This window comes from Acomys minous (genome assembly GCF_964271855.1).
Source record: "Acomys minous genome assembly, chromosome: 10".
Classification (NCBI taxonomy): domain Eukaryota; kingdom Metazoa; phylum Chordata; class Mammalia; order Rodentia; family Muridae; genus Acomys; species Acomys minous.
In genome coordinates this window covers 79,512,749-79,527,565 of record NC_140491.1, presented here as the reverse complement: position 1 = coordinate 79,527,565, position 14,817 = coordinate 79,512,749, and the positions used below count along the sequence as shown (strand labels likewise).

General features: G+C 37.6%; 1 protein-coding gene and 1 pseudogene across 2 annotated transcripts in view; one reads left to right on the top strand and one right to left on the bottom strand.

The window, feature by feature from the left end:
- LRP1B (LDL receptor related protein 1B) overlaps positions 1-14,817 on the top strand; it is a 1,938,012-nt gene that overhangs the window by 250,295 nt on the left and 1,672,900 nt on the right. The gene's annotated exons all lie outside the window — the stretch shown is intronic.
- Positions 2,436-14,817, bottom strand: part of LOC311606464 (cytohesin-2-like) — a 54,131-nt pseudogene continuing 41,749 nt past the window's right edge. Inside the window, exons 3-4 of the transcript in view lie at positions 3,057-3,571; positions 2,436-2,895 (exon numbers count right to left, since the gene is read on the bottom strand). The product of the transcript in view is annotated as a cytohesin-2-like (transcript). The remainder of the gene's footprint in view (positions 2,896-3,056; positions 3,572-14,817) is intronic.

Below are 14,817 nucleotides of genomic sequence, written 5' to 3'. Positions count from 1 at the left end.
AAGTTATTTTTTTCTTACAGTAGATATTTAATACTTCTCATACATGTTGGATAATAGTATTTACTTATTGCTTTTCTGCAAATATTTTGTCCTTTTGTGTTTCTTATTTTTGCTTACTTGTGATATGATCCTTACAATAAGCAAATGTTTTATCTTAAAACATTAAAAGTTAAAGGGTGTTTTTATTGATTTTTTTTTTACTTTGGATATTATCTGTTTTACTCTTGCCATTCATTTACATGCACTTCTGTCCTACCCTTCTCTAAAGTTGGCAGAGCTTTCTCTCTACTATTTTTGCTCCTACATTTTAGTATTATACTTGACAACAAATGCACACACACACACAGAGACACATGCATTGTCTTCTGGTGTTGTAATTCTTCTGGCCTTGTTTAAACAGACATAAAATACACCTGAGTTATCATGGGTGAAGCTTCCCCCCCCCCCCATTTCCAGGACATATAATCACACAACAGATTTCTGTCTTCCTCTCACTCTTAACATCTTTCAGTTCTCTCTTTTTTGAGGTCTCCTGAGCCTTGTTACAGGAATTGTGTTGTAGATCCACGCATTAGGGTTAGTTCCCCAGCATCGGTTAGTCTCTGCCTTTTGACCATTTGTGGCTTTGGGTAATGGTCTCTTTCTTTTTCAAAGAGAAAGTTCTTTTTAACTTAAAAAAAAAACAATTTTAGATTATAATATGATTACATCATTCCTCCTTACTCCTTGCTTTGTCTAAACCCACCCACATACCTCCTTGCTCTTTTTCAAATTTATGGCCTCATTTTTCATTAGTTGTTATTGGATAGATCATCGTCCATCAATCCATACATGCATATATACACACATAAATACACACACATACACACACACACACACGCATGCACGCACATACACACAAAGTACCAAACATGATTTCCCTCCTGTTTAGTGGTCATTAAATTAGCAATTAAATTAGCAAGCTATTGTTTAACACCAAGTTATGAGTGCCCCTACTGAATTCTTGATATCTTGTCATGCTGGTTATTGTTATGGTTTATGGGAATTATAGCTGGATAAAAATATGTATTGCTTTCCTTCTCTGGCAGTTTTCATATAGCATCTTCCAGTACTATGAAAGCAGATCCCAAAAAGAAGGCTTAAAAGTCAGACCATCCAAATCTTTGTCAGAAATGCACACTGCCTTCAACAACACAGTCTTACCATTATGATCTGGGAGGCAACCAAGGGAAACAGCAAACAGTTTATATTGTTTTCAGAATCTTTTGTGATCCCCTGACCAATACTAGTCAACAATGTAAAAGATGTGTCTCATGCATTGTACTGATTGGTAGATATTCTATGGCTCTTGGAGGGGCATTGTCTTCTGAAGTGCATAACTATTTGTTTTTCTTTTTTCGAGACAGGGTTTCTCTGTGTTAGCCTGGCTGTTATGGATTCGATTTGTAGACCAGGTTGGCCTCGAACTCACAGTGATCCACCTGCCTCTGCCTCCCGAGTGCTGGGATTAAAGTCATGTGCCACCATGCCCGGCTACCCATAATTATGTTTTTAAAATACATACATACATACATTCATACATACATACATACATACATATACACACACACAGAGTTTTAGGTATAAAAATAATGTGAGTCTTTAGTGCTTATTTCTTCAAATATCCTTGCTATCATTTTCACTACTTCTCCATTTCCTGTATTTTTCCCCTTCCAGTTAAAGCACCTGTCCAGATGTTCATTCTTTCTTTCTTAAAGACAATATCAACATATCAAAGATCAGACACATTTCTACTGTGTGACCTTCTAGAAGATTTACAGTCTGTGAACTACTCTTAGATTTATGATCTACAAAGAATACATTTTCTCTTTTCAACTGTAGATACCCAGTTGTCCCAGCACTGTTTTTTAAAGTTGTCACTTCTGCTTGCCCCTGTCTCTCATGTAGGCTTTGCTCCTTGGTGGAAGGTCAGCTGACATGTTTATTGCTCTGCGTTCTCTGCGATTGATCTAGTCTGTACTTCTGCTGATAACTCGTGTCCTTGACTACTGTAGCTTTATAGAAAGTCTTGGGATATGGTATGTAAGTCAGTCGGCATTCTGTTGTCATTTCTACATCTTATTCTTCTTCTCTCTCCACGCAATACATATGATTCCTTTCATTTTGAGAACACTGGGATTAGAGGCATCCATCATTAGAAAAATAAGAGTAAAAACTGCATATGCTTGATTTGGAAAGTATCCTGATATGCTTTTTGGGGAAGAAGGAGGAGAGTTAAATAGTTAATAAGATTACCAAAATGGTAATTATAAATAAGGAGTCAAGAGCTAGAGGTAGTGATTTTCCAAATGGGGAACCAGGAGCCCCAGGGCCCAGGGATCTTGCCACTCAGGTGGGGCAGCTACAAAATAAATAATAGAATTGGGGGACAGGGGTCAGAGTTGTTCCCATTTCTTCTTCACAGAAATCCTCTTCTTTCTTGGTGCCAGATTCTCACAGAAGGTGTCACCTGGACGGACTTGATTCACTCGTCTTTCTCCTCCTGTGTGGGTGCTGAGATTCGATACACCGTGTGGTTCCCTCTACTACATGACCCTCAGCCTCGGTTTTTCAGGCTTTGATGAGCTGTCCCTTATTGTTGGAATGTAAATCCTACAGCAGTTTAATTTCAGAGGGTCATCTACCTCACATATGCTCAGGTTCTCCAGGGGGATGATCCCTCGGGGCTCCTTGTCCGTAGTGTACTCAAAGGAGTAGAGGCCGTTGTCTGCAAGGAGGAACCAGGGACGCCTCCAACTCTTTAGCCTGCCCCCCTACCCCCAGCTTTAGGAGTCAGCCCTCAAGTTCTGGGTTGAAGAAGGTGTAGGTGAGATCATTCCCATTATCCTTCGGGATCTTTTTTCTTCTGAGACTGGGTTTCTCTATGTTGCCTTGGCTATCCTGGACTCACTTTCTAGACCAGGCTGGCCTAGAACTCATAGCAATCCGCCTGCCTCTGTCTCCTGAGTGATGGAATTAAAGGTGTGTGCCAAAACGCCTGGCTCATCTTTCAGGATCTTGAAGGGCTCGTTTTGGATGCTGTTATAGAGGTTTCTGAGAAGATCCCCAGGCAGGTCCCCACCCTCATTGATACCGGGTCCATGGCCACAAAACACTCCAGGCCCGGCTTGTCCCTGACATTGGGATTCTGAAGGCTAGTGTTCAGCATGATCATGGCAAAGGACAACACTTAGCAGGTGCCTGTAGACTGGAAGACCCCAGGGTTACACAGGCAGTATCTCTGGGCAAATGCCTCCCTTGTATAAGAAGCGGGCAATTGCCTCAGGTGTATTCTGCTGAAGTTCATGCTCCACCAAGAATTGGATCCCATTTTTGGGGTCCTTCTTGCCCACTGCCATCTTCTGGTTCCACTGCAAGGTCTTACTGCTCTCACTGGCCTCCTGACCCGCCACCTCGTTCCGAGCTTCACTCAGCTCCTCTAGCAGGCTCTGGATTCCCACCAGCAGTTTCTGCTTGCTTGGTCAGATGTTCTGTAGTTCCATGCGCTCCTCTGGGCTCACATCTGGTGGCTCTTAGACCCCATCCTCCCCAATGACTAACAAGACCCGCAGGGAGTCCGGGGTGGTTCTGCCAGCTGGGCCTGTGTCCACACTGGCAGCGGACACAAGTGAGCCAGCTCAAATGCCCCAGGAGCCACCGCTGCTCCCTCAGTGCCTGTCCTCAGCGCCGAAAAGACTCTCCCTTCATGGTCTAACTGCCAAGACCCGCTACACTTTTTTAAAATATAAATTGTTTTGGAAATTACAATGTTACAATTTTATAATTATTCATTGTCCTTTCCTTCCTCCCAATACTTCTATAAACCTCTCTTTTCTCTCTTTCAAAATTATGGCCTCTTTTTTTCATTAATTTTGTTTGTTCTATTAAATATATTATATATTATTTAATTAACTTTATGTATTTTATTATATATTTTATTTTTTATTAACTTAACCGTTAATTATAGTTTATCAATATTTGTAGCATGCAATATTTATATACTATCATATATATTTCTAAATGCAGCCTGCTCAGTCTTTATAATGTGACTTGTACTGTGTTTTCTGGTTGACTGTTTGCTATTGGATAGTCAAATAGTGTGCTTTCTCAGGGGGAGATTATTTCTCCAGTTCTCAGCATCCCTTAGTGGCCTGTAGCTCTTGTGCACAGTTGAGGCCTTGGCTACATTATCACGTCTATCACTGCTCTTCTTGTTCCACTCAGGCTGAGGCAGCAGTGCTGATGAGACTTTACGAGTGTTGCTAGGAGACAGGAGCCCGCAAGGACCTCCCCGTTCCTCTGGCTCTTACAATCTTTCGACCCCCCCCCCCCTTCTGCAACGTTCTCTGAGCCCTACATGTGTACGGGGTTACGCAGTTCTGTATTGTAATGGCTTCTTGATTTTTTTTTTTTTTTTGTAATGGTTTTTGACTGCAGCAAAGAGAAGTTTTCTTGATGGGGCGTGGTGAGGAATACAATTGTTTTTGAGTATCAGGACTAATATTTAAGACATGTATTATTCAGATGGGAGAGTCAGCGAGCATCATCCAGGATCTTCTCATTCTTGCATGAGTCAGTGAAAACTGGAATCCGCCGCTGAGGTTTTCCAATTCTAATCTGAAAACTTCAAACCACTGTGAGATTATTAATGGTTATCATATTTAGTATCATTTTCAATGAAGATCCGTTTAAATGCTTCTTAAAAATAACTACTTATGTTGTATATCTACTTATTAATATCATTAGTATTTTTGATACGTATTAAGTTTTTCACTAGAAACAAGCATTTGGAAAGCATCATATGATTAAAATAGAAGGTAAGAAGTTTCATATAGCTTTACTACCTGAGTAGGGTTTATTTACCCCTAGAACTCAGTGACATTGTTTAACATAGAAATGCAATTATGTGTTATTTAACTGCTACTTAAACCTGGAATTAAGTTGGAAGCTCAGATGGTCTGTTTACTATTCTTCAGCTTGATAAGTTGAAATGGTCTTTAAGTAAATAAATACACTTCCTTTTTAACTTCCCTCCATCCATCCAATTCTCACTTTCTCCCGTTGCTCTTAATGAAGATGTGTACATGCAACTGTATACATATGACATAACCTTACAATATACCTTTTCTATATTTAAGATGGTTATATAAAGGAAAGCATCCTGTCTTACAAGTGAGATAATGTGGACACGTCCTTCTTGACCCTATGTCCCTCAGATTTGAGTTCCTTCCTTACTTGATATTACTTTCTTTTTTAAAAATATAAATTTTTGGGCTGGAGAGATGGCTCAGAGGTTAAGGGCACCAACTGCTCCTCCAGAGGTCCTGAGTTCAATTCCCAGCAACCACATGGTGGCTCACAACCATCTATATAATGTGATCTGATGCCCTCTTCTGGCCTGGAGGTGCACATGCAGGCAGAGCACTGTAAACATGATAATAAATAAATAATAAATCTTTTAAAATATATAAATTTTTATTTTCATTTTGTATGTGTTGTGTCTGCTGTAGGTGTATTTGTGAGGGTACATGTGCTTGCAGAGGACAGTTGGAGGTGTCAAATTTCTTGGATCTAGAGTCACAGCCCTTTGTGAACCTTCTGGTGTGGGCGTCAGGAACTGAACTCAGGTCCTCTGCCAGACCAGACCCTGCTCATGACTGCTGAGCCACCTTCTAGGCCCCAAGTTCTTTATTTGATCACACTATATTAACTTTCAAATAGCTTTGACTTTCTGTCCGATTTCCTTGTCTGTTAAGACCTGCCTCTGATAGTTGTCTGAAGCTTTATTTTCCCAAACATTTAACTAGTGCCTGAAAAATACAGCCAATCTTACAGATTGCACCAGCATCATATTTACGGTCAGGAATCACAAGCCGACTCTCCGCTCTACCAGGCATCCTCCCCATGTATCTTTAATAGATTCACTGTTGCGCTTTCTGTTTGAGTTTGTCTTGTTCCTAAATCCAGTCTAGCTGGCAATAAAGTTTAACTTGGCCTAGAAGAATGTCATCGGCTATCACAAACTTCTCCAGATTTCCTTGAATGAAAAGATACCTAATGTGAAAATCAGTCGCCTCTCTCTCTCTTACTTCATTCTTTCCACTGTTGAGGCCACTGCTGTATGATAGTGACTCTGAAGCATACACAATGACTCTGGATCTCAGCATCAAGCACCTAACGGGACAGACATAAATCTAACTGCTACAAATAAGCATGTGTACTGAGACTTTACTCTCATACCCTCCGGGGACCCTTCTCATTTGACAAATAGAAAAACACCAGCTCTGAAGGAAAAGGACATCTCTTTCTTTCCTACAGGTTTTGGTGCCGTAGCTTGATGGCTGAGTATCCAAAGCACACACCTGCTCTGTCTACTTCTCAACATGTCTCCTGCTACAGTTGCAGACCATATATCAATGTCGTATTTGGGCTGCATAAATGGGTCCTAACTGGTTCCCCTCTTCCATCTTCTGACTCCCCACAGCTCATATCTATAGGCTGCCGCTATTTTTTTCTAAACCATAAGTCAAATCATTTAATTTCTCTGCTTAAAGCCTTATAATTGTGTTTTACCTCACTTAGTTCAAAGTCTAAATTCAATAAAAGATTGTATTTGTCTTGCCCATGGCTTCAATATTAAATCTCTTTGTCATATTCTTGTTCTGTGGCATGTATTCCTTCCCATGTCTGCTTCATGCATTCATTTCCCAGTACTTTTATGGCTGTTCCTATTCATCTTTTGTGGCAGAAGTTAAGCATGGCCATCATTTTACCTTAAACTAGAGGATTTGCCAGCAATGGCCTCTGACACATAATAAGCATATCAATTGTTAATTCTATAATCCATAGATTATAGAATTCAGTAATTAAAAGGGTTTGTGTTGTTAAATATTTTGCATGAATTCACTGTTTCTTCTCACTGTTACTTTCCAAAATTTAAAGTCTTTGGTGATAATAAGCTTATTTTTGTTTATTTTTTTCTACCTGTGCAAATAGACTTCCTAGCACACAGTCGATGCTAAATCAACATGCCTATCCAAATGAGTGTCAAAAATTATCTTGACATTTTTTTACTAAAAAATGTCTATCTTCATTCACAACATGCTAGGTATTGAAACAATTGACTTTCCTTGTTAATATTAAGCTATGTTTCTGTATAATAATGTGGACCCCAATAACTGATTTTTGTGAATACTCTATTCATTATGAACCAGCTCAGGAACTAAGTTAGATATTTTAAAGTAGTAGAATGAAGCAAGAAGGCTATAAAAGTTAGATTTATCAGAGTGGAGTCAAACCCAATATAGGTTAAAAGTGGTTTGAAGTCTGGCCTAGAAACTCCCTTACCTCCTCTAACATTCACCACTGATCTATAATATAGATTCAGGAGTTCCCAGTTTCTACCTGCACAGATAAGGGAATGTGAGGCTTAATTAAAGTCTATCTAAATGATTCTTTGATTTTTACATTAAAATATGTTATTAAGGTAGTAAAAATGATTTTTACATTACTGTAATCTGAAGCTTTTCTCCATCTCTCACTGGCTAGTTATCCCTAAATACAGATTGATAATAAAAATGCAGTTGTGCCTCGGATGTGGAGGTTGGAGCATGACTGAAGGGTGCTTTCAGTAACCGAGGTGTGAAATTTTAGTTATGTTTCTAGCGCTTTGATGAAACACCCTGACAAAATGCAACATAGGGAGGAAAGGGTTTATTTAGGTTGGCTACTCCAAGAATGAGTCCATCACTGAAGGAATGAAGAGAGGAGTCTGGGGGCAGGAACTGAAACAGAAGCCATGGAGAAGCACTGCTTAATGGCTTGATCCCCATTGAAAGAGGGGGGGAGAGAGAGAGAGACAGAGAGGGAGAGGAAGAGGGAGGGAGGGAGAATGTTTAAAGAAGAGGGTTTGGGAAGCATGCGAAGTACATCAGAGAGAGAGAGAGAAAAGAAGAGTAAGGGCATGTTGTAACTGAAATTTAGTTAAATAAAACACTTGCAAATAATTTCATAAAATCCAGCAATTCCATCTGTGGTTAAAAACCCAACAGAGTCATGTCTTTTCTTAATCTTATTAAATGGTTTCTTCAGTCTCAACTAACCAGAATAGACTATCTCAGCAAAGTAAAGATTTCACTTTGTGTTTCTGGTCACTTTGTAATCAAAGTTAATTATTCAACTGGAGCTGACATTAACCACAGATGCTTAATTTAAAGTATTGGACAGCCCTGATGAACTCTTTAAATGATTTTCAACTCCAGTAGGGAGCAGATCAGTGCCTCGCTCAGCCATCATCAGAGAAGCTTCTCCTGCTATAGATGGGAACAAATATAGAGACCCACAGCCTGGCATTGTGGGGGCACTGGGAGACCATGGAACACTTAGCCCTAAGAGGGATGTCTCCATCAAATCCAATCCCTCCCCTCAGAGCTCAGAGAACCTTGCAAAGAAACGAGGCAGAATGTGTAGGAGCCATAGCGATGGAGGACACCAAGAAAACAAGACCCTCTCAATCAACTGGACAAGCCTCATATAACGCATAGAGACTGAGCAGCAAGCACGGGCCTGCACAGGTCCATACCAGGCTCTCTTTGTGCACATGAAGGCTTCCAGTTTAGTGTTTTTATGGGATCACTGGTCTTTGGTTCTTGTGCCTTCTCTTGGGCTCTGTTTCTTCTGCTGGTTTGTGTTATACAATCCAACTGGTTTAGTGCTTTTAAATCTTATTTTATTATATTATTATCCCTCAGAAGCCTGTCTGTTTTCTAATGTGTGACAGACAGGAAGTAGATCAAGATGGGAGGAGAGATGGGGGGGAACTGAGAAGATTAGAGTGAGGGGAAACCATAATCAGCATATACTATATGAGAAAAAAATCTTTCAATAAAAATGAAGCAAGAATCATTACCATTTGGAAAATTATAGAAAATGGGTACTAAATTAATTAAGCATAATTCTTACATATGGATGATTGTACTACTCTGTTCTTAGAATGAGATGGATTATTATTAATGAGATAAAGTTTTCTCTTGTTGAAGATGGAATACAATTTCACATGTCTACTAAATATTCATGTTTTAATACTCATTTCCCTTCTCAAAATACAATACCTGTAAGAAAATCACATGCATATTTAATTGTACAATATTAATATTATATATACTCATATAATTAAGCACTGGATATATATATATATATATGTATATAAATATATTGACACATAAATCATTGAATACTTTTAAGATGATAAATTAATGTCAGTTTTAAGAAAGATGATCACTTAAATATCCAAATATTTCATCATTATTATGAGTCCTTTGATTAAGTGTGAATTAATATAAGATGTCAATGAAAATTTTAGAAATATTTATTATCATTTTCTATATTTATAACTTCATCAGAAATGCTATTTCTTAATTATTTTGTAGGACCCACTTAATCTGTATTTGTGTAATTTCTTGTTCTTCATTTGAAGAGTCCTTTGGATTAGGCTCTTGGTTTGATGCACATATTCCAGAAAGTTCCTGGAATCAACTACAAAACTCTTTCCAAATTGTTGTTTTAGTTTATATTTTTATTTTGCCTATACATCTTCAGTTGTGTATACTATTCAATCTTCTAATTACCTTGGTATTTTTTCTGCAAAGCATAGTCTTAATTATAACCATAAGGTTGTATTGCTCAGAATCATCTCATTTCTCAATCTCTTCCTAATGTCTCTCATTCACTAGTGGAACATATTTGCATTACTCCAAAACTCTGTACAGCATAGGCCCTGTATAGGGCCACAAGTACTTACTCATAAATATGCTTGTTTAGTATCATTCTGTACATCTGTCTTGTTTCATGAGTTAAAAGAACATAAAAATTTTAAATTATTTGCTTATGTATGTGGATCCATGTTTTGACTAGAGATTTCAATGTTTCCTTTCTCTGCGCAGAAATAAAAGCAACTGGCAAAGTTGTTGATTAATCAAAAATAATGGATAAAAATTTACTCCACCTACTCAACACAATCCATGGCCAGTATTCTCCAGTATATTATAGTTTAACTTTCTTTTACCAATTTATTACTTTTAAAAAGTTTTTGTTTATTTATGAAAATTGCATGCATCTAAACAATGAAATACTGCCATATTTTTCCATCCAATTTCACCGTCTCCTAACCAACACAGAATATTCTTAACTTCAGAACTTTATGCCTTTTTTTTTTTTTTTGCACAATTAAGTCCAGTTAGTGTTACTTGCTTGGGTGTGAAGCCATCTCAGTACAGCACTGGGAACTTAACAATGACCACATCCTCAAACAAATCATAATTTCTTTTTCTCTCTGTCACTGATCCACTGCCAGTAGCCCCTATGTAAGCAAGAGGTACTACAGATCATCGACTCCATTACTGGAGATACTCAGTACCTTATCCTCTGCTCATTGAATAGAAGCATGTTACTTTTTGCACAACAAGAAATTAATATCATTGTATTCCCTAATTTTTCCTTAAACTTCAGTGAAACTGAACAATCTCCACATAAATCCAGAAGCTCTATTTTCAAATTGTTCTGTGAAATATTTATTATGAAATAATAACTAACTTCTCAGGTTGAGAAATCAATCCATAATAGTGGTGTCTTTCTCCCATTTTGGATTTAAAACTTTTATTATACAATATTTTTTATCATATTTTCCTCTTCCTTCAACTCCTTCTAACTCATTCAATCTCTTTATTCAACCAAATTTATATTCTTTTGCACTCTATCTTAAACACACACACACACACACACACACACACACACACATCAAAACAAACAAAATAACTAAGACAGAAAAAGTAACAATGCAATCCCCCTGCAAAGAAAAGACTCTCAAAATTTCCCACAGAAACTGCATTTGCCAGATGTCCATAGTTTGCATCAGTCTCAATATTGTCATCTTGCAAAAACCCACTGAACAATGCTTGAGGCTCTAAGTACTTGATATCTATTAACCTAAAGTTCCAAAGCCCTTTCTCAATCCCTCCTCAACATGGCAAGTCTGTCACAGCAATGCCCCACCAACCTGGTTCCAATTTCTGTCTTGGTTATCATTTCTATTGTTGCGATTAAAACGTCATTGTCAAAAGCTACTTGCGGAGGAGAAAGTTTACTCCTGCTTACCATTCCAAGTAAGAGTTCATCACTGGGTTAAGCCAAGGCAGGAAAGCAGGCAAGAACCTGAAAGCAAAGGCAGAGGGAATGCCGGAGACAGATTGCTGGTTTGCTCAACATGGCTTTCTAAACCTCCTTTCTCATCTCTCACCCAGCACCATGAGTGCAGGAGTGTTCACACCAACAGTGAGCATTGCTCTCCCACAGCAACCATTAATTAAGAAAATTCCTCACAGTCTTCCTATAGGCTAATCATAGGTAGGCATTTTCTTAATTCTGAGTCCTCCTGAAATGACTCCATTTCATGTCAACTTGACATAAATCTAGTTAACTTATCAATAAATAAAAATACATAATCTGTACATCACTCCTTTAAAACAATTCTAATCTGCAATAGTTTTAATTGCTCTATTGATTATTTTTTTATGGTACTGGTATTATTTGTATTTTTTTTTCCTTTCACACTAGCTTGATGTTCCTGAGTCTAACTGGGAATTCATCTTGTAGCCAAGGATGACCTTAACCCTCCTTATTTTCCTGGCCCTATCTCTGGAGTGATAGGATTCCTGGTAAAGCGCTAACCGACATGTCTGATTTTATGGTTGCTGGGATTTAACCAAAGGCTTTGTGCATGCTAGCCAGGCACTGCACCAATTCAACTACCTCTTTATCTTCTTGTTTGTTTTTGATTTAGTCATTCAGTGCTAGCAGTTCTAACCTACACCACAGAATAGACTTCCTTGAAAAATAATTCTGCCTAATTTCTCAAAAATTACTCTAGTACTGCAGTTTCAGTGATGCATGTACACCTGTAAATTGGCTCATTTTTATACCTCATGATTTAATAAATACAGGAATCTTTTTGGAAGCTAATATAAAAATATTAGTAGGTCATGACCTCATGCGTACCTTCTTGCTGGCTCCAAATCAATCATTCTTGCCGCTGTCAGGTTCCATTTGAGTGTGCTGCATAGAAAGAGTGTCACATTCTTCTACTTAAAACAGTTGGCTTAACATAAGCAATATTACAGATCAACTGTATGCTTTCTAAAAAGGAAAATATGCTTCTCCAACTCTATTCTTCTCGGTGACTCAGAGAGGTTATGAATAGTCTTTGAAGATTTAAAATCAACGACGTGTTGTCATTTTCAGAATGAGTTGTTCAATTGAGCCATACCACATTCTTGTCAAAGTCTCCTACATTTCAGGACTTTTGTAACGATTTGTGGATGGGTTGCTTCAAGTGAAAGAACCTTTAGAAATTAACATTAATAAAAACTAATGTATAAACATTAGCTATAAAGTCCCTTTACTTTAAAATTGAATGAAATATGATGAAATTCTTACCATAATTTGAAAAGTAATACTACCATTAACTGCTTTGTCATAGCCGGTAAAATATTCCTATTCTTACTCAGAAATGTATTCTTTTAAGTTTGTGTGGTATACACCTTTAATATCAGCAACTCAAAACACAGAGAGAGGTGGATCTCTGTGAGTTTGAGTCCAGCCTGGTCTACCTAACGAGCTACAGACCAGACAGGACTGTATAGTGAGACCTCAACTTTTAAAAAAACATAATTCAACAAAATAAATAAAATGGAAAGAAAGAGTGTTATTTAGGTACATTGTTGATTATTGCATTATGTATTATAAATTTAATTTTAATTTTGCTATGATAATTATATAACTATACAATTTTTATTAGGCCAGCATCTCACTTTTTAACATAACTCATGTAATTTCTTGATTATTACCAAAGGCATGGTTCAGATCATAAAGGCTGTCACCACTGGCAATGAACCATCTTTGGACCATGCCTTTGGTGAATTCTGTCAGCCAGCTCTAAATGTTTGCATCAGTTTCAAATATAGATTAGGGAGTCAAAGAAAAGAATTAGTAACAAATATGTAAGAATAATATAAAATATAGTTCTACATATTAGATATTACCTATAAAGTTACTCATGTTGTTCTTATTGTCCTGATAAGTGAATTCACAGTCAAGTGAAAAATTTTTTATGGTTTCTTAATGATATCTAATTTTGTATCATATTGTAAAGTTTGATTTTCTTTTTCTATCCTAATACTGTAGAGTGAAAACAAACAACTTTTTCTCCTTTTAAATGAACAATTAGATTTCTATAAAAGGATTATTGATAGAAAGGATTAGTTTTAATTGTTGAGGTCAATGTAAACATCAATTGTGTTTATTCTAACTATAACAATCCAAATTTTGCTATATTCCTATTTTTAAAAACCCTCCAGAATATTGATTTACAAGGTGATTTTGGATATCAGGAAATTATTTACCAGAGGGTTGGCTTCAAGAAATAGAAAGGATTGTGTTTGAACCCTGCATGTATGTCTGACAGTACTCTGAAGGAAATGGTTTTAAATTCAGGGAAAAGTAAGGATGCTGCATGGTTAGCATGTTAAAGAAAGGATTTACCTAGGGAAACATTGATTTACACAAAACACCTCAGGCCTACACATTGAAACATGTAGGTTTAATGGAATTCCTTATATTTTTTGTGTAATTACAAATCTGAGCTTTACACACACTCAGGGGCAAAACAATGTGAAGCATCACTGATATAACTTTTTCAAGTCCTATTTTCAACTTCCCAATCAAATAACTATATCCTCAGTCCTGATAAATTGTATTGATTGGTTGGTTGGCTGACAGAACAGTGAGCATGCTGGCTTCTTTTTTCTTAATGGAAAAGACAAGGAAATAAAACATGGTTTTAATAACTCATATGATAACACGTATCAGTTAGAAGTGAACTTAATTTGTCATTCATAGATATGCCACAAAAGAAATTCTAGCTCTTGCGACTGAAAAGTAAATGTGACACACATCACTCTATGTAATTCCAGGGATGATGCTCATCAGCTCAAATATGATCATGGACACTGCCTAGGTGGTACTTTGAACCTCCCAGCCAAGGAAAACATTTGACAGCACAGTCAATACAATAGTGCCTGAGCCAGGGGGTAGAGATTTCATTTACAATGCAGGGCCTTGTCAGTGAAAACTCAGGAGGTGGCCACACAGGGAGCAAATGCATCAGGGCAAAGCTGCTGTATCCTTGGAAATGAAATACACTGCTGAGGTGAGATCAAAGTTTGCTCTCCTCTATTTTTATTGTCACAAAGATGGTCTCACTCTGCTCCATTTACTGACAGATGTCTAAAAACAAAAGGAAAGGAATTGTGAGAACAGGGAAGAGCAAAGGAAATAAAGTGAAATAAGCGTAGGCCTAAAAGAATGCTTTTCACCTAACTTTTCAAGATGTGAGGAGACAGTCCAGTTTATGCCAGAAGAGTGGTGTTGTCACCGGGAGCATTTCAGCAGGCAGCTCTCACTGAGCCCCAGAGGCTGGCCGTGTTTGCAGAGAGTGTGGCGTACATTGCTCTCAGTAACAAACTTGGACATTGCTTCTAAAGGGAAAGCAGGCAAAGAGACAGGTGTGTGATTTTCCAGACAACATTGTGTTGCCTGCAGTTTATTTAAATAGTCTGTTTGTTTTCTGCTGACGGTAAAAAAAAAAAAGTGTATTTACCGTAGGGTACGCCATATGACAGAGAATATGGTTTGACTCCTCAGAAATCATTTGTTTAGTAGAAGACA